This window comes from Penaeus vannamei, chromosome 34, assembly GCF_042767895.1.
Source record: "Penaeus vannamei isolate JL-2024 chromosome 34, ASM4276789v1, whole genome shotgun sequence".
Classification (NCBI taxonomy): Eukaryota; Metazoa; Arthropoda; class Malacostraca; order Decapoda; family Penaeidae; genus Penaeus; species Penaeus vannamei.
The window spans coordinates 20,950,061-20,970,060 of record NC_091582.1 but is presented as its reverse complement, the minus strand read 5'-3'; the positions used below and the strand labels follow the sequence as shown (position 1 = coordinate 20,970,060).

At 49.7% G+C, this 20,000-nt stretch overlaps 1 protein-coding gene across 3 annotated transcripts in view; it reads right to left on the bottom strand.

The window, feature by feature from the left end:
- Positions 1–20,000, bottom strand: part of LOC113802709 (protein O-linked-mannose beta-1,2-N-acetylglucosaminyltransferase 1-like) — a 658,355-nt gene that overhangs the window by 157,528 nt on the left and 480,827 nt on the right. For all 3 annotated transcript variants that reach the window (XM_070113809.1, XM_070113811.1, XM_070113810.1), the window contains one exon: positions 14,880–14,931. The gene's annotated coding sequence lies outside the window, so the exon portion shown is untranslated. The remainder of the gene's footprint in view (positions 1–14,879; positions 14,932–20,000) is intronic.

Genomic DNA, 20,000 nt, shown 5'->3' with positions numbered 1-20,000 from the left:
CCCCACCGCCCCTCCGCACCCCTCCATTCCCCTCTACTCTCCCCTCCCCACCGCCCCTTCGCACCCCTCCGCACGCCCCGGGATCCAGCAGCACTCAACCCTCGCGAGCCCCTTCATCGCCCAGGTAAACACGCCACGACCTGATCGGGTCTTTTAACGAAGCTGCCTCTCTGCCTGCCTGCCTGCTCGCTCGCTTGCTTGCTCCTGTCTGTCTGTCTGTCTTGTCTGTCTGTCTGTCTTGTCTGTCTGTCTGTCTGTCTGTCTGTCTGTCTGTCTTGTCTGTCTGTCTGTCTGTCTGTCTGTCTGTCTGTCTGTCTGTCTTGTCTGTCTTGTCTGCTTCTGTGTCTTTGAGTATGTGTGTGTGTGTGTGTGTGTGTGTGTGTGTGTGTGTGTGTGTGTGTGTGTGTGTGTGTGTGTGTGTGTGTGTGTGTGTGTGTGTGTGTGTGTGTGTGTGTGTGTGTGTGTGTGTGTGTGTGTGTGTGTGTGTGTGTGTGTGTGTGTGTGTGTGTGTGTCTGTATGTCTCCCTCGACTCTCGCATCCTGGACCGTTGCCCTTTCGTCCCTGGCACTCCCTGGAGCTCCCTGACACCCTCCAGCGCCCCTCTAGCCGCCCTGGCACTTCCCACAGACCCTCGGGCACTTCCTGGCATCCTCTACCCCCTCCCCCTCCCCCGGCTCCCTTCACCCTTCCCGGCACCCCCCTTCGCCCCCTTCGCTCCCCCAGCTCCCTTTACTCTTCCCCCTCCCCACCCAGCTCCTTTCACACCCTCCCTCCACCCCCTCCTCCCCCTCCACCCCGCCCCCTTGCACCCTTTCGCCCTCGAGCCCCGCGCCCTTGAGAGCGGCGCGCTCCTCCACCCTCGCCGCCCTCTCCTCGCCAAATCCCCCAATTTAGTACAAGGGCAATTCCCATCCACCGGGGCCCTCCACTTGCCCTAATCCACTGATCCTCTTCCCGCGGGTATCCATCCTCTTCTCCCCTCTTCCTCCCTTCGCCGCACTCGGCCCCGCCATGCATCATCTTCCCTTGTCTCCTCTTCCCTCGTTCGCTCGTCCGTGCGCTCCGCCCTCGCTCTTGCCCTCTCCCTCTCTCCGTATCTTCCTTTTCGTGTTCTATTGTCTTTTTTATTTATGTAATTACTCTTATCTTTTTTTCATTCACATTCTTTTGACTTCATCCGCCTGTCTCACTCTCACTCTCATTCTCCCTCTCTTTCTTTCTTCCTTTCCTCCATCCATCTTTCTCTTTCTTCACCCCCCTCCTCCTCCCTCTCTCTCTCCTCTCCACTCCATCTCTCTTCCTTCACTTCTCCTCCCTCTCTCTGTCTCTGCTTCCCTCCCTCCATCTCTCTCTCCCCCTTCACCACCTCCTCCTCCTCCTCTCTCTCTCTCTCTCTTCCCTCCCTACATCCATCTCTCTCCTCCTTCATCCCCTCCCTCCTCCCTCTCCCTTCCTCCCTCCCTCCCCCCTTCCTTCACCCTCCACCCTTCTCTCTCTTCCTCCACCCTCCACCCCTCCTCCTTTCCTCCCCTCCTCCCTCCACCCCTCTCCCCCTCCACTCCACACCCACCTTTCCTCCTCCCTCCACCCCTCTCCCCCTCCATCCCCATCTCTCTCCCCTCCACTCCACGCCCATCTTCCATCACCCTTAAGCAAATCATACGTCAAGGCAGTTAATACGACGTGTTGAGCGCGGATAAATCGGCCCCGCATTGTCTGGCCCAAAAGCGATCGTTCCCCCCACAATGGCGACGCCCCGCGGACCGATTTTTCTCTCTCGATTTCTTCTTTTTTTTTCTCCGCGCTCTCTCTCTCTCTCTCTCTCTCTCTCTCTCTCTCTCTCTCTCTCTCTCTCTCTCTCTCTCTCTCTCTCCTTTTTCCCCACCCCTGTCTCTCTTACCACCCCCCCTTTCTCTCCTTCTCTTTCTCTTCCCTTTCTCTCCTTCTTCTCCTTCTCCTTCCCTCCTCTCTTTCCCTCTCCCCTCTCTCCCTCTCACTCTCCCTCTCCCTCTCTCTCTCCCCCTCCCTCCCTCCTTCCCTCCCTCCCTCCCTCTCTCTCCCTCCCTCCCTCCCTCCTCCCTCCCTCTCACCCTCTCCCTCTCCCCCTCCCTCTCCGCATCCCCGCGCTTACCGCCTTGTCAAACTTATTCATCCTTCCATCTTATAAAAGGAAGGAAAATATATATCGCCTCCTTTAGGGAAAAAAGGGGGAAGTCATCGGTATATATTGATCTCCATTTCGACATCTATCTCTGCCAACCCTACCTCCATCAATAAAGATATGAATAAAAGATGATAACAACCAATAATTTATAATAATAATCATGATAATAGTAATCATAATAATAATAATCATCATAATAATATTGATAATGATAATAATGATAATAATAATAATAATAATAATAATAATAATAATAATCATAATAATAATAATCATCATAATAATATTGATAATGATAATAATAATAATAATAATAATAATAATAATAATAATAATAATAATAATCATAATAATAATCATAATAATAATCATAATAATAATCATCATCATCATCATCATATGATCATCATCATCATCATCATCATCATCATCATCATCATCATCATCATCATCATCATCATCATCATCATCATCATCATCATAAAATAATAATAAAATAATAATAATAATAATAATGATGATGATAATAATAAAAAATAACAATAGCTATGATATTACTACTAATAAGATCTAAGATGATGACATAATAATAATAACAAAAAATAATAACAACAATATTTATGATATTACTACTAATAAGATGATCTAAGATGATGACAAGATAACAATAACAATAATAACAACAGCAAGTGGAATGGGTAATGGCATTGGTATCAGTAATAGTAACAACAGTAATAATATTCACAATTGTACCAATAATAATCATCGGGAGGGGATGGGAAGAAGGGGAGCAGAGCAGGTGGGGGGGCTTAGAGGGGGGGAAGGGAGGACCGAATGAGATAGGGAGGGAAGTAGGGAGGGAGGGAGGAGGAAAAGGTCCGGCGGGGAGAAGGAGGAGGGAAAGGGAGGGGAGGGGGAGGGGAGAATGATGGGGGGGGTAGGCGAAGGGATGGTTGGGGAAGAGGAGGGGGATGGGGGATGGAGGGGGAAGGGAAGAGGGTAAGGGAAGGAGAGGGATGGGGTGCTAAGGGAAGGGTTGGGAGGGGAGGAGAAGAGAGGAAAGGGGAGGATAGCGAAGGAAAAGGTGAAAGGAGGAGAGTGGAGAGGATAGCAAAGGGAGAGGAGGGATACGAAGACCAGGGGAGGGAGAGAGGAGGGGGAGGGGGAGGGGGAGGGGGGGAAGGGCGAAGGGACCACCCCATCCAAAAGCAGGAATTTACTTTTTAACCTGATAATTATCGGGGGAATAAACCCGTCGCGCTTTTCTGTCAAAAAAAAAAAAAAAAAAAAAAAAAAGTAAATAATCCCCCACAAACAATAACGTAGGTCAGCCATTGTTCATTAATTATTTCTTCTCAATTTCAGACTTTTTTTCCCCCGGCATAATGTTGACTGATTGGCCAAATCTAGTTCAAACGAGGGGAAAATACTTGGCTTATGGCGGAAAAACAATCAAAGTACAAGCATTCAAATATCTGTTTGAATGCCAACTCTGTCAGAGGGTGGAGGGGGGGGAGGGAAGGAGGGAGAGGGAGGGTGTGGGAGGGAGGCGGAGAGAAACAGAGAAACAGAGAGAGAGAGAGAGAGAGAGAAAGAGAAAGAGAAAGAGAAAGAGAAAGAGAAGAAGGAGAGAGGAGAAGGAGAAGGAGAAGGAGAAGGAAGGAGAAGGAGAAGGAGAAGGAGAAGGAGGAGAAGGAGGAAGGAGAAGAAGGAGAAGGAGAAGGAGAAGGGAGGAGGAGGGAGAAGGAGAAGGAGAAGGAGAAGGAGAAGGAGAAGGAGAAGGAGAAGGAGAAGGAGAAGGAGAGAGAGAAGAGAGAGAGAGAGAAAGAGAGAAGAGAAAGAGAGAGAGAGAAGGAGAAGGAGAAGGAGAAGGAGAAGAAGGACAAGGAGAAGAAGGAGAAGGAGAAAGAGAAGAAAGAGAAAGAGAAAGAGAAAGAGAAAGAGAAAGAGAAAGAGAAAGAGAAGAGAAAGAATGACAGAGAATCACAGAGAGCGAGAGATTGAGTACACGTGCGTCCGTGTGTATGTGCATACGTGTACGTGTAACTTCACGTGTGTTTAAGGTCTGCAAAGGAAATAATCCTATAGTAGAGTCACAGTGTTTGATCAAAGCGGCGTGGCAAGTCTGCTGAAAATTCGCGTCACCTCGCTGGACACAGACAATGAGGCCTCTCTCCGTCTTATGAAACAGAAAGAAGAGAAAACGGAGGGAGGGAGGAAGGGAGGGAGGGAGGAGGGAGGGGGAGGGGAAGGGAGGGAGGGAGGGGGTAGGGGGAGGGGAGGAAGGAGGGAGGGAGGGGAGGAAGGAGGGAGGGAGGGAGGTAAGGAGGGATGAAGGGAGGGTGGGTGGGTGGGTGGGGAAGGGAAGGAAGGGAAGGGAGTAAGTAAAGAAGGAAGGAAGGAAGAAATGAGGGATGGAAGTAAGGAATGAAGGAAGGATGGAGACAGGGAAGGAATGAGGGAGGGCGTGGAGGTAAGAAGGAAAGAGAGAGAGAGGAAGACAAGGAGGAGGCCAAAGAGACAGAGCGCACTACTCCAGAAGCAGCGATCTCTCCCCTGCACGAATAATGATCCAGCTGATTACTCCACTCCCTCCCTCCCTTATTCCTCTCCTTCCTTCTCTCTTCTCTCTTGTTCCGTCCCTCCTCCTCCTCCCTTCTTATCCTCCGTCTTCCTCGAGTCCACCCATTACACACACACACACACACACACACACACACACACACACACACACACGCACACACACACACTCACTCACTCACTCACCACTCACCACCACTCACCACCACCACTCACCACCACCACTCACTCACTCACTCACTCACTCACTCACTCACTCACTCACTCACTCACTCACTCACTCACTCACTCACTCACTCACTCACTCACTCACTCTCTCCCTTCATCCTCATCCTTCTCTCTCCCTCGCATCTTCCCCATTTGTATTCTTCCTAATCCTTCCATCCTTACCTCCTCCTTTTCACCCCTCCCTCACGCTACCCACCCTCATCCCCTCTCCCTTTTTCGTCTTCTTTACCTCTCCCTCAGTCCCTCTTTATCTCCCACCTTCCTTCTATCCATCTTTCATGGCGACGAGCGGGAGACTAGCGGAGGAGGGGAGAGAAAGCGAGGAGAGAAGAGGAGAAAGATGAGGGGTTGGGTGGAAGAGAGGAGAAAGGAAAGGAGAGAAGAGGAGAAGAAGAAAAAGGGAGAGGGACAAGAGAGGAGAGGAGAAATAAAGGGTAAGGATAAAGGAGATAAGAGGAGAGAAGAAGGAAAGGAGAGAGAAGAGAGGAAAGGCGAAAGAAACGGGAAGGGGGAAGCTGAGAGGAGAAGAAGGAAGAGTAGGACATGAGAGTAAACAATATGAAGGAAGAGAACGAAGGGAGAGTATAGAGAAAGGGGGGAGGGGATGAGGGAAAGGGAAGGTGGAGGAGGGGGGGGGGAGGTAAGGCATCCACTCCAGTTGCCACCACTTAATTAACGCCACTTAATCCCGGGTGTTCGCCGTCCTCTTAACGCAGCCTGATTAGCCTGATACAATTTGGGTATCTGACGTGCCTCTTGACGCCGCTGTATTAAAATGGAATAATTACATGATTTCTCCGTAATTAACCCGCGCTCCCCTCGCTGCAACACGGGGATGCAAGGCGAGGGGAAGACGCTGCGAATGGCCACTTCCTGCAGGGCGAGACGCGGGCGGCGCCTTGGGTCCTGCTGTCACCGCCGCTGCCTCTTCCTCTTGTTTTTTTTTCCATTTCCTCGTTCTGTCGCTGTTTGGTTCTCCGGCGGCACGCACGCACGCACGCACGCACTCTCTCTATCTCTCTCTCTCTCTCTCTCTCTCTCTCTCTCTCTCTCTCTCTCTCTCTCTCTCTCTCTCTCTCTCTCTCTCTCTCTCTCTCTCTGTCTCTCTCTCTCTCTCTTTCTCTCTTCTCTCTTTCTCTTTCTCTCTCTCTCTCTCTCTCTCTCTCTCTCTCTCTCTCTCTCTCTCTCTCTTCTCTCTTTCTTCTCTTCCTCTCCTTTTCTCTTTCTCTCGCTCTCCGTCTTTCTTTCCCTTTCCCTACCTCCTTCCTTTTCTCTTTCTTTTTCCCCATTCCCTCTTCCTCTCCCTCTACCCCTCATTCCCTCTCCCCGTCACACTCCTCCCCCATCTCTCTCTCTTTCTCTCTCTCTCTCTCTCTCTCTCTCTCTCTCTCTCTCTCTCTCTCTCTCTCTCTCTCTCTCTCTCTCTCTTTCCCCTCACCCATCAACTCCATGGAGCAACTTCCCCTCATCGGAAACCCATTATCCTCCCCCCCTCCTCCCCTCCGCCCCCCCCTTCCCCTACCCATCCAACCAAAGACCCAAAGAGTTTGTATTTTGGTAGTGATGGGGGAAGGGGGAGGGGGCGAAGAGAAGAGGGAAGGGGTGGGGGTGAGGAACGAGAGAGGAGAGAAGGGGTGGGGGTGGGGGGTGTAGGGTGGAAAAAAGAGATGAGAGAAGGAATGAGGCTGAAAGTTGAAGGGAAGGGAAGGAGGAGGATGGACGAGGTAGAAGTGAGTAAGATGAAGAAGAAGTGAAGTGAGGGGGAAAGGAGTGAAGGACGAGGTACAGATGGAGGAGGTAGGGGGTAGGGGGGAGGGGTGAAAGACCTTGGTACAGGTGGGGAGGTGGGGGTGGGGGTAGGAGGGGAAGGGGGTAAAGGACGAGGTACAGATGGGAGGTGGGGTAGGAAGGGAAGGGGGTAAAGGAGGAGGTACAGATGGGAGGTGGGGGTAGGAGGGGAATGGGGTAAAGGACGAGTACAGATGGAGGTGGGGGTAGGAGGGGAAGGGGGTAAAGGAGGAGGTACAGATGGGAGGTGGGGGAAAGAGGGGGAGGAGGGAGTGTCATAAACTGTGCTAATTGCTCGGTGGAAGAGCTTACCTGGCGAGCACCGGCGTGAGGAGAGACAGGCAGACATGCACGTGGAAGACCTTCACCGTATTTCTTTTTTCTTTTCTTTTCTTTTCTTTTCCTTGGCATGTGTTCTTTTCATTTATGTTAATAGTCTCTTTATTTGTCTGTGTTTATTTCCGTCTCTTCCATAGTCTTTTTCTGCTCTCTCTGTCTCCCTCTCCCTCTCCCTTCTCTCTCTCTCTCTCTCTCTCTCTCTCTCTCTCTCTCTCTCTCTCTCTTCCTCTCTCTCTCTCTCTCTCTTCCTCTCTCTCTCTCTCTCTCCTCTCTCCCTCTCCCTCTCCCTCTCCCTCTCCCTCTCCCTCTCTCTCTCTCCCTCTCTCTCTCTTCCTCTCTCTCTCTTCCTCTCTCTCTCCATTCTTCCCCTTCTCTTCTTCTTTCACTCCCCCCTTTCTCTCCTTCCTCTCTTTGGACTCTCCCACAAACTACAACACATTTATCACGAAATCAGCCGATCATTAATATATAAAAAATCGACATCACGTCCAAAAAAATAGGCCTATACGAAAAATGTCCACCTGACCGGACGCTCTTTCAACTATTCATTCTTCTATTCTCTCTCTTTCTCCTCCTCTTCCTTTGCCATTTCCTCCCATTCCTTTTCCCTTACCGGACGCTCTTTCTACTATTCATTTTTTCTATTCTCTCTCTTTCTCCTCCACTTTCTTTATCTTTCGCCCCATTCCTTTTCCCTTACCCCTTACCCATTTTCTCCTTCCTTTTCCGTGTCCCATATTCTCCTTCCTTTTCCCTCTCCCATTTTCTCCTTCCTTTTCCCTCTCCCATTTTCTCTCTCCTTTTCCCTTTCCCATTCTCTCCCTCCTTTTCGCCTCTCCCATTTTCTCCCTCCTTTTCCCTCTTCCCATTTTCCTCCCTCCTTTTCCCTCTCCCATTTTCTCCCTCCTTTTCCCTCTCCCATTTTCCTCCCTCCTTCTTTTCCTCTCCCATTTTCTCCCTCCTTTTCCCTCTCCCATTTTCTCCCTCCTTTTCCCTCTCCCATTTTCTCCTCCTTTTCCCTCTCCCATTTTCTCCCTCCTTTCCCTCTCCCATTTTCCTCCTTTTCCCTCTCCTTTTCTCCCTCCTTTTCCCTCTCCCATTTTCTTCCTCCTTTTCCCTCTCCCATTTTCTCCCTCCTTTTCCCTCTCCCATTTTCTCCCTCCTTTTCCCTCTCCCATTTTCTCCCTCCTTTCCCTCTCCCATTTTCTCCCTCCTTTTCCCTCTCCCATTTTCTCCCTCCTTTTCTTTCCCTCTCTCCCCCTCCCATTTTCCCTCCTTTCCCTCCATTTTCTCCCTCCTTTTCCCTCTCCCTTTTTCTCCTCCTTTTCCCTCTCCCATTTTCTCCCTCCTTTTCCCTCTCCCATTTTCTCCCTCCTTTTCCCTCTCCCATTTTCTTCCTCTTTTCCCCCCTCTCCCATTTTCTCCCTCCTTTTTCCCTCTCCCATTTTCTCCCTCCTTTTACCTCTCCCATTTTCTCTTCCTCCTTCTCCCTCTCCCATTTTTCTCCCTCCTTTTCTCTCTCCCATTTTCTTCCTTCTTTTCCCTCTCCATTCTCCCTCCTTTTCCCTCTCCCATTTCTCCTCCTTTCCCTCTCCCATTTCTTTCCTCCCTCCCTTTTCCTCTCCCATTTTCTTCTCCTCCCTTTTATCATTCTCCATCCTTTTCCCCTCTCCCATTTTCTCCCTCCTTCCCCTCTCCCATTTTCTTCCTCCTTTTCCCTCTCCCATTTTCTTCCTTCTTTTCCCTCTCCCATTTTCCTTCCTCCTTTTCCCTCTCACCATTTCTTCCTCCTTTCTCCACTCTCCCATTTTCCCCTTCCTTTTCCCTCTCCCATTTTCTCTCTCCTTTTCCCTTTCCCATTCCTACCTTCGCCTTCATTTCCTCTTCAACCTCCTTCGCTATCTTATCCTCTCCTCCACTTCCTCTTTCACCGCCAGCCCATCTCCACCTTCTGTTCCTCTTTCTACTACTCCTCCTCTTTTTTCCTTTACCCCCTTTCCTTTGCCTCTTCCTCCTCTCTCTCTCTTCTTCTCCACCCCATTTTCCTCTTCCTCTTGATCCCTCTCCATCTTCCACCTCCAACCCTCTTCACCCCTCCCCAATTTCCCCCTTTTTATCATTTATTTTCCCTCTTCATCCTTCCATTCTTCCCCCTTTTATTTCTTTTCCCTCTTCACCCTCCCCCTTTTTTCCCCTTTTATCATTTCTTTTCCCTCTCCATCATTCATTTTTTCCATCCGCAACCCCCACCCCTAACCACCTCCACCCTCTCTCTCCCTTCCCTTCCCACCCCCTTTATTATTTCTTTTCCCTCTTCATCATTCCATTCTTCCCCCTTTTATTTCTTTTCCCTCTTCATCCTTCCCCCTATTCCCCCCTTTTATCATTTCTTTTCCCTCTTCACCCTCTCCCTATTCCCCCCTTTTATCATTTCTTTTCCCTCTCCATCATTCCATTTTTTCCTCCTCTCTGGGACGATAAATCTACCTCCTCTAGTCTACCGGCCGTTCCGCTGCCGCTCGTTCGCGCTGACTCGTTCGTGAGGTTGATTTACGAGCGGGGTGCGCCAAGTAGTGAGTGAGAGTGAGTGAGTGAGTGAGTGAGTGAGTGAGTGAGTGAATGAGTGAGCGAGTGAGCGAGTGAATGAGTGAGTGAGTGAGAATGAGTGAGCGAGTGAATGAGTGAGTGAGTGAGAATGAGTGAGCGAGTGAGTGAGTGAGCGAGTGAGTGAGAGTGAGTGAGTGAGCGAGTGAGAAGGGGTGAGTGAGTGAGCGAGTGAGAAGGGGTGAGTGAGTGAGTGAGTGAGGATATGTGAGCGAGTGAGAAAATAGAGAATAAGTAAGTGAGTGAGTGAGTGAGTGAGCGAGAGAGTGTGTGAGTATAAGCGAGCAAGTGAGAGAGTGAGTGAGTAAGTATGTGAGTGAGCGAGTGAAAGAGAATGAGTAAGAGAGAGAGAGAGAGAGAGAGAGAGAGAGAGAGAGAGAGAGAGAGAGAGAGAGAGAGAGAGAGAGAGAAAGAGAGAGGGTGTGTGTGTGTGTGTGTGTGTGTCTGGGTGTGTGTGTGTGTGTGTGTGTGTGTGTGTGTGTGTGTGAGTGAGTGAGTGAGTGAGTGAGTGAGTGAGTGAGTGAGTGAGTGAGTGAGTGAGTGAGTGAGTGAGTGGCTGACTGAGTGAGTGAGTCATTGAATGAGTGCGTGCGTGCGTGCGTGCCTACGTGCCAGACAGCCAGGAGAGAGAAAAAAAAACAAGAGCAGGAAAGGGGAGAAGGGGAGAGGGAGAGGGAGAGGGAGAGGGGGAAGAGGGGGAGGAGAGAAGCGAAATCTCCTCATATCCAGCTTGTTGTCGAGGCCTGGAATTCGAACCAATAAATCGACTGCCCGCCGGCCCGCCCCCCGCTGCACGGCCAACGGGTACTCGGTTCGACTCGTGCCACAGCGGCTGCATCGACCTGTTTTGTGCCGGACACCCGCGTGTGCCGAGGACGGAGGCGGGGCGGGGGAAGAAAAAGGGGGGGGGGGAGAGTCTGGCGGTGGCACTGAACATGTCAGGCACAGGCACTCTCACTCGCTCACTCATTTAAGTCCCTCTGCTTGTTGTTCCAATCTCTGTCTCTGTCTTTCTCTCCCTCCCTCCCTCTCCCCGTCCCTCCTTCCCTCTCTCCATCCCTCCATCTCCCCCTCTCTCCCTCCTTTCTTCCCTCCCCTCTCTCCTCCTTTCTTCCCTCCCCCCTTTCCTCCCTCCCCCTCCTTCTCCCTCCCCCTCCATCTTCCTAACCCTCCCTCTCCCAGTCCCTCCCTCCCTCTCCCACCCCTCTCTTCCGCCCATATACCCCGACGCGACAAACAAAAAAACACGTTCTTTAATATCTCCTTCGTCGTCTGTTCTGCTTCCCTCTTCACTGACATCTAAAATATCTTCCGGAATCTTGAAAAACAACGACGCCTCTTTCGGAAATTAACACAAAGTAATAGTACTTGTTTTATAAGAAGAAAAAGAAAATATCTGCTACAGCTTTCTTGAGAATTGCGACGGTGGTGGTGGTGGTGGTTTGGGTGGTGGTGGTTTGGGTGGTGGTGGTTTGGGTGGTGGTGGTTTGGGTGGTGGTGGTTTGGGTGGTGGTGGTTTGGGTGGTGGTGGTTTGGGTGGTGGTGGTTTGGGTGGTGGTGGTTTGGGTGGTGGTGGTTTGGGTGGTGGTGGTTTAGGTGGTGGTGGTTTGGGTGGTGGTGGTTTGGGTGGTGGTGGTTTGGAGTGGTGGTGGTTTGGGTGGTGGTGGTTTGGGTGGTGGTGGTTTGGGTGGTGGTGGTTTGGGTGGTGGTGGTTGTGGGGGTGGTGGTTGTGGGGGTGGTGGTTGTGGGGGTGGTGGTTGTGGGGGTGGTGGTGGTGGTGGTGGTGGTGGTGGTGGTGGTGAACAACAACAACAACACTAATAATAATATCGATGACAAGGATAATAAAAATTATAACAACAACTAGAATCATGATAATAACAATAAGAATAATGATGATAATAACAATTATAACAATAATAATAATAAAAAAATAATAATAACAAAAACAACAACACCAACAACACCAAAATAATACCACCACCAAAACAACAACAACAATAATAATAACAAAATAAACACTACCACCCTGGCGCATCTTGCCCCGAGACTTGCGTCGCGTCTCCGCTTTCGCCTGCCTCGGCGGCGTCGGCCCCGTGACAGCTCTGCCGATGAACCGTGCTCACCCGTGACAGATCTATCTACAATATCTATCGCTGACGGAAGCGATGGTGTGTCTGGAGCGTTGGCGTGACGTGCTTGACGTGCTTGTCCCCCCTCCCTCCCCCCTCCCCCCTCTTCTCCTTCTTTTGCCCCTCTGTCTTCCTTCCTTCCTTCTATACTTCCTTTTTTTCATTCCTTCCCCTTTTCTTTGAATCCTTTTCTTCTCTTCCTCTTCACTTATCCTTCCGTTCTCCTTCTATTCCCCCTTTTTTCCTTCCCTTTAACCCTTCCACATCCCCCATTCCTCTCTCCTCCCCCCTTCCCTTCCCTTCTTCCAGTCCCCCTTTCCTACCCTTGACCTCTTCCACACACCCCTTCCCCTCCTCCCCCCCCCTCAATCCTTCCCATCCACCCCCCTCCCACCCCCTCCCTCTCCTCTCCTCCCCCTTCCTCCCACCCCCTTCCATCCACCCTCCCCTTCCTCCCACCCCCTTCACCTCCCCCCCACCCACCCACCCCACCCACCCTCCCCCGTCCCAGCGGAGAGTTAAAAATCGACTAATTCTCGTATTAGGCGGATGTTTACGGGCCGCCCACCTACGACCAGCAGTTTTCCATTCCGGCGAGCCCCCCCCCCCCCCCCCCCCCCCCCCCCGAGTGCGTCAGTCGCCGGTTAAATGCAGTTTATTGGGGGCCATATTGCCCTGGCGGGCGCGCAAAAACAGGCTCGTCCGGCCGCCCCATTCGACGTAATATGAAAAGGCTCACATAAGCGTCCGGATGCGGGGAGACAACGGTGTTATTTCCCGTCGCGCCGGGTTTTATTCTTCTTCTTTTTTTCTTTTCTTTCTTTCTTTCTTTCTTTTCCCTTTTCCGTGGATTGCTGGGTCTTGTCTGTCGGTTTCTGTTCACTGCCTGACTGCCTCTCTCTCGAGGTCTCTCTTAGTTTCCCTCTCTCTCTCTCTCTTAGTCTCTCTCCCCCTCCCCCTCCCTCTCCCTCTCCCTCTCCCTCTCTCGACCTACAAAGAAACACGAAATACATATACACCCTTACATACATCTTCCTTATCAATACCAACACTCCACTTTAAATTCCCTCCCAAATTTCGCTCAAACCTTAACATCATATTCAACGAAAAAAAAAAGAAACGGAAAAAAAAGAAAAGCGATCCGCTCCAAAAACACACTCATTTTCAGATCCTCAAACTCGATTAAGCTGCATCAACAAACCTTCGCTCTTTATCTGCAATGTATGTTGTGTGTGACAGACCACGACAATAGCGGCTATTTTTGCGTGTGTTTATGGTTCCATTACGCTACGAAATGGCGTGATTGATTTCAATATTTTTTGCGAGGGTTTTTTTGTACCCAGCGATGTAAATCTGGCTTTACCTGTAATGAATGCATAAATACTTACTAAAGACTGTAGTTCAAACATTGGTGCGGCAATTTGCCATGGTTCTGCTGCCGATGAAGTAAAAGTAATTCCATCTACATATTTTATTCATTTCGCGCAATATATAAATACAAACAGGCACACACATACACACAAGAGCGCGCGCGCATGTGTGTGTGTGTGTGTGTGTGTGTGTGTGTGTGTGTGTGTGTGTGTGTGTGTGTGTGTGTGTGTGTGTGTGTGTGAGAGTGAGAGTGAGAGTGAGAGTGAGAGTGAGAGTGAGAGTGAGAGTGAGAGTGTGAGTGTGAGTGTGAGTGTGAGTGTGAGTGAGAGTGTGAGTGAGAGTGTGAGTGTGTGTTTGTGTTTGTGTGTGCGTGTGCGTGTGCGTGTGCGTGTGCGTGTGCGTGCGCGTGTGCGTGCATTTGTATGAACGTATGTGTGACTTCATCTATCTTTCTCTCCCACACTCCCACCACACTCAATCCCCTTCCAACCCTCCTTCTCTACCTCTCTCTCTCTCACCCACTCTCTCTCTCTCTCCCTCCCTGCCTCTCCCTCTCCCCCGGCCCTCCCGCGAATGCCTGGCCCACTAGAGATCACTCGGGACCGCCCCAGGTGCGCCCGGAATAACGGGTTATGCCGGAGAGAGAGAACAGGAGGCCCCGAGCGCGACCTCCCGCGAATTCTCCGACCAGCCTATAGGAACAGACTTTCAATATAAAGCGGCCGGCGGGAGCAGGGGAACTACTCTTTTCGATGCCTTGCGTCCTCGTGCTGACACACGGGCGCGCTGGTGCTGGCGTGCATGCGTGCTGGCAATGGGGAACAACCATACATACTGACAGTGGTATACAAATACGCTGATGCTGACTACTTACACATTGACAGTGGTATACAAACACGCTGATGCTGACTACTTACATACTGACAGTGGTATACAAATATGCTGATGCTGACAACATACATACTGACAGTGGTATACAAACACGGTGATACTGACTTCTTACATACTGACAGTGGTATACAACATACTGATACTGATTCTATCCATACGTCATGACAGTGGTATATAAACCATGGCGACGCCGATGTCCTTGCATACTGACAATGGTGTATAAACATTAATCTGCTGACTTCGACACATTCATACACACATGTACGTAAATACGAAAGACGATATGGGTGTAAGTCGAGTACACCTGAGATCATTTTAGCCACACTTTGTTTCCGGATATGAAATGTTTGGCATGTTTTAGGCCGAAAGAGTCCGTTTACCGGCGACACACAATTTATTTCCTCTCTCTTCTCTCTTCTCTCTTCACTAACTTTCTATCTATCAATCTCTCCTCACTCTCTCTCTTACCCCTCATTCTCTCATACCCCTCCCTCACTCTCTCTCTCCCCTCACTTTCTCTCCTTACCCCCTAACTCCCACCCTCACCCTTCTCTCTCTCTCTCTCCCTCCTCTCTTTTACCCCTCACCTTCACTCTCTCTTACCCCTCACTCTCTCTCCCCTCAATCCTCCACCCCCCACCCTCCTTCCCTACCTCACACTTTCCCCTCAACCCAACTTCGAACAATAAAACCATTACATTAACTCCGCCATCAGTCTGCTCCCCCCCCTCCCCCCCCTCCCCCCCCGCCCCTGGATCGAGGAGAAATCTTGTTCACGTACCTTAGGCTGGCGTGTTCAAGGCGCGTTCAACCAAGCTGTCGTTTTAACACATCTGGAAAGGGAGATGGAGAAAAAAATTAAGTAAAATCGACCAGGAGGAGTAAATGTTCCCATGTTCTTATTTAAAGTTCCAATTGTCAAAAAAAAAAAAAATCTAAATCTAAATCGTATTTTAGCCTTCATTTTGATTCTTATACAAGTAATGGCAACCGTCACGCGGAATCTCCACACACACACACACACACACACACACACACACACACACACACACACACACACACACACACACACACACACACACACACACACACACACACACACACACACACACACACACACACACACACACACACACACACACACACACACACACACACACACACACACACACACAAATAATAATAATAAAAAATAAATAATAAAAAAGACTACCACCATACAACAAACAGCCAAAATACGAAAAAACAATGGGGGGTGAAGGGAGGAGTCGGGAGAAAAAATCCTTGAAATTGGGGGGGGGGGTCAAAAATAAGGGTGATGGAAAGGATAGGGAGACCAAAAGTAAAATAAATAAATAAATAAATAAATAAATAAAAAGGGTGGTCAAAAAATGAAAATGAGGGACGGGGGTTAGGAGGCCCCCCCCCAAAAAAAAAAAAAATCAAAAGGGGGACAAAAAAAAAATCTCTCCCACCATAAGACTTAACGGCAGAGGAAGCCCCCCCCCCCTCAAAAAAAAAAAAAAAAAAAAAAAAAAAAAAAAAAAAACATTGTTCAAACATCTTTAAAAGCGAGGCTCACACTCTCCCCCGGTGGCGCTGCCGTTCAAATCCAAACGTTCCTCCGGGAGATTTTTGCAAAGTCACTCGCTCGGAATCGTAGCCATTGAAAGAGAAGGAAAGAAAAAAAAGGGGGGGAAGAAAAATGGAAATAAAAAAAAAGGGAAAATCGGAAAGATACAAAGAATGAGAAAGAAAAAAGAGAAAAAAATTGTAAAGAAATGGCCAAAACAAAGAAACAGAAAAAAATGATAAAAAAAGGCGTATACACACACACACACACTCACACACACACACACACACACACACACACACACACACACACACACACAGAGAGAGAGAGAGAGAGAGAGAGAGAGAGAGAGAGAGAGAGAGAGAGAGAGAGAGAGAGAGAGAGAGAGAGAGAGAGAGAGAGAGAGAGAGAGAAAGAAATAAAGCGAAAAAGAAACAAAAAAGAAAGAAAGAGAAAGAGAAAGAGAAAAGGAAAAAAAGAAAAAGAGAAACCAGGAATTGAAAACTTTGCCGCCGAAAGATTAAAATAATGCGAGACTCGGGTCAGCCTCGACAGCCCTGATCTCGTGACCCAAGTTAGTCCTCGGGGTCTGGACGGAGGCTGACTCGGGGCCTCTCCTGTTATCCTTTAACCTTGTTTGCTGTCTTCCTCTATAGTCCCATTTCACTTCGTTTGTTGCCTCCTACTGTGGGAGCTCCGTGACCTTGTTTCCCCGTGTCCTCCTCTTTGTGAGATTTGACCTTGTTTGCTGCCTGTCCCTGTCGACTGATTTGACCTTATTTGGTGTTTGTCCCTGTCGACTGATTTGACCTTGTTTGCTGTCTGTGCCTGTCGACTGATTTGACCTTGTTTGGTGTCTGTCCCTGTCGACTGATTTGACCTTGTTTGCTACATCCACGCGTCGTAAAATCTGCCCTTGCTTGCTTTCTCTTCCGTAATAGCAATTGGCTTTGTTTGCTGGTTCCCCTTGTAGGATCATCTGACCTTGCTTTCTGTCTCGTGAGGCAACGTCAGGTCTTGTTTGCTCTCTCTTGTGTACCAACAACATCTGGTCATGTTAGCTGTCCTTTAAGCAGGAAGATCTGACCTTGTCCTGACTTTTAGTAATAATTGACCTTATCTTTAACAGTAATATTCAACCTTTTCTTTACCTTTAGTAATATCCGACCTTGTCTTTAACGGGAATAATTCAACCTTGTCTTGACTTTTAGCAATATGTGGCCTTGAATTCTGTCTCTTACGCAGTGACCTCTGACCCTGTTTGCCCGATTCACGATCGCTCGTTGTCTGCGAAAGTACAGCGGTTCTGCGCGATTTAGCCTGTTCGCGTATTTACTCCCCGAATCGTTCATAACTCCGCCTCTCTCAGCACAGCGTTGCTCAACTATGACATACTCTTAACTCCGCTTCAAGAGTTGTGAAAGATTTGTAATTAATTCTTGGGTGATTAAAAAGAACCTCTAAACTAATTGCAGAAAAATTTCGGACAATTAATTTTCCTTCTCGCAAAACTCTTCAACAAAATCAAACTTTAACTTACATCTCTTTAGCAAGCACACAACAGAGAAGCCATATTAGGTCATTGACAAAAATAAATGCACAGCACGGGCTCGCATCGGAGGCACAGGCGGCGCAGTTTGATATGTTAAGCATATACAGTATATAAAGCGAGCTCTCCCGCACGGCGCCGGACCCATAAAGCACGGCCCGGCGAGCGCGCGCCCGGGAATATACTGTAAGCAAGGCCCGGTGTATATCATGGGCCATGGACGCCGCCTGGTGTACATCATAACCCCGCCCGGCCCGGGGACCCGCCTAGGCCTAGACTATAAAGCTTAATCTAGCTCAACTCATCATGCCAGCTAGGCCTTCATTAAGGTCTTAATCTGCCTGAGTAAACGACCTTAATTAACCTTGCTATGCCGTGGCGCCCGCCTCCGCCCGGCCGGGGAATAAACCGTGGCGGGGCAACTTTTCATTAAATGCTTACGACTGCTGCTGCCCGACACTTGCCAAGTTTGTTACTCTCCTCCTCCTCCTCCTCCTCCTCCTCCTCCTCCTCCTCCTCCTCCTCCTCCTCCTCCTCCTCCTCCTCCTCCCTCCCTCCTCCTCCTCCCTCCTCCCACCTCCCTCCCTCCCTCCCTCCTCCCTCTCCTCCTCCTCCTCCTCCTCCTCCTCCTCCTCCTCCTCGTCCGCTCGCCTCGTGAAGCCACCCGACGAAGAGCACACGGTCGCCTCCTCCGATAAACTCACGCAGCTCGACCAATACTCACGGTTCACAGCTCCCCGACGCGAGACGCCTCTCCGCGCCGACACCTCTCCTCCCCGATCTCGCCCCGAACGGCCCTGCGAGAGAGACGGCCTCGCGACGGCACTGCAGGGCTCGACCGCGGTGAGGCTGAGGAGTCACACTCGAGGCGAACCTGACACTCGACGAGAGCCTGAGAGCGCGGGAGTGTTGCCGAAGGATCTCCTGATGAAACGCGATATGGCGAGCGAGGCTTTCTTGCACGGGGCTGCGTCCCGCGCGCGTACACGGACACGCAGAAGGGGAGGAGAGGGGAGGGAACGGGGAGAAATAGATGGGTCAGAAAGGAGTGGGAGTGAGCAAGAGGGAAAAGGTGCGGAGGAAGGTGGGAGGAGGTAGAGGAGGAAGAGGATGAGAAGGTAGAGGAAGAGAAGGAGGAGGAGGAGGAGATAGGGGAAGAAGAAGAAGAAGGAGAGAGGGAGGAGAGAAAGAAGAAAAAAAAGAGAGGGAGAGAAAGAACAGAGGGAGGTAAACTGGAGAAAGAATGAAAAAAGAGAGGGAGAGAAACTGAGAAAGAAAAAAGAGAGGGAGAGAAACTGAGAGATAAAGAAAGAAGATAAAACATAGGGAGTTAGACTAAGAAAGAAGGAGAGGAAGAGAGGAAGAGAGAGAGAAAAAAGAGACTTGGAGGGAAAGATAGAGAGAGAAGCATAGCTAAAAAGAAACACACACACACACACACACACACACAAAACAGCTGTAGAACCAGGAACCAAAGAAATCCGCCAACGAAAAGCACAATTATCTACGGTTGAACGGGAAATAAATCTACGGTAACCTGGCGCCAGATTTCACTATCCCCCTCACCCGCCAGTTTCCCGCAGTGGCTCCAGCGGTTTGCCGACGCCGTGCTGGACTCCCGAGACCCGGACCTATCTATCTACCTATCTATCTTTCTATATATTTATCTATCTACCTATCAATCTTTCTATCTATCTATCTATCTTTCTATCTATCTACCTATCTATCTTTCTATCTATCTATCTATCTTTCTATCTATCTACCTATCTATCTTTCCATCTATTTATCTTTCTTTCTGCCTATCTATCTATCTACCTATCTATCTATCTATCTATCTATCTATCTATCTATCTATCTATCTATCTACCTACCTACCTACCTACCTACCTACCTACCTACCTACCTACCTACCTATCTACCTACCTACCTATCGGCATGCAACCCTTTTATCCTTCAGTTTACCCTCTTCCCCGCCGCCGCCGACGCCGCCGACGCCCCTCCAAGCCTTCCTTACGTCCCAATTAACAGCGTGTAAATAAGAGAGCTAATGAACCCACTCCCTCTCTCCCTCTCTCTCCCTCTCTCCCTCTCTCGCTTCTTCCTCCTTGCGCGTCAGTCAGGCAGCTGCGTTCCTCCTGCCGACTGACTGATTCCAGCTGATTATCGTTCGTCCCTTCCCTTCCTTCATTCTCCTGCACTCATTTCCTCTCGGGCGATCGCCTTTCATGTTCTCCTCCTGTGCTGTCACTTCCCGTGCTTTTCTTTCTTTTTCCTTCTCTTTTTTCTCTGCTTCTCCTTCTCTTTCTCTTTCTTTCATTCCTTTCACCCCCCTGTATATTTCTCCCGCCCCCCTTTCTTTCTCTCTCGCTCTCGCTCTCGCTCTCGCTCTCTCGCTCTCGCTCTCGCTCTCTCGCTCTCGCTCTCTCGCTCTCGCTCTCTCACTCTCCCACTCACTCTCACTCTCCCACTCACTCTCTCTCTCACTCTCCCTCTCTCTCGCTCTCTCGCTCTCTCTCATCTCTCGCTCTCTCTCTCTCTCTCGCTCTCTCTCTCCCTCTCTCTCTCTCTCGCTCTCTCTCTCTCTCGCTCTCTCTCTCTCTCGCTCTCTCTCTCTCGCTCTCTCTCTCTCTCTCTCTCGCTCTCTCTCTCGCTCTCTCTCCCTCGCTCTCTCCCTCGCTCTCTCCCTCGCTCTGTCCCTCGCTCTCTCTCTCGCTCTCCCTCTCATTCCTTTCCCCCTTCTTTATGCACAGTCGGCCATCTCATCTTAGATCTCCTCTTTC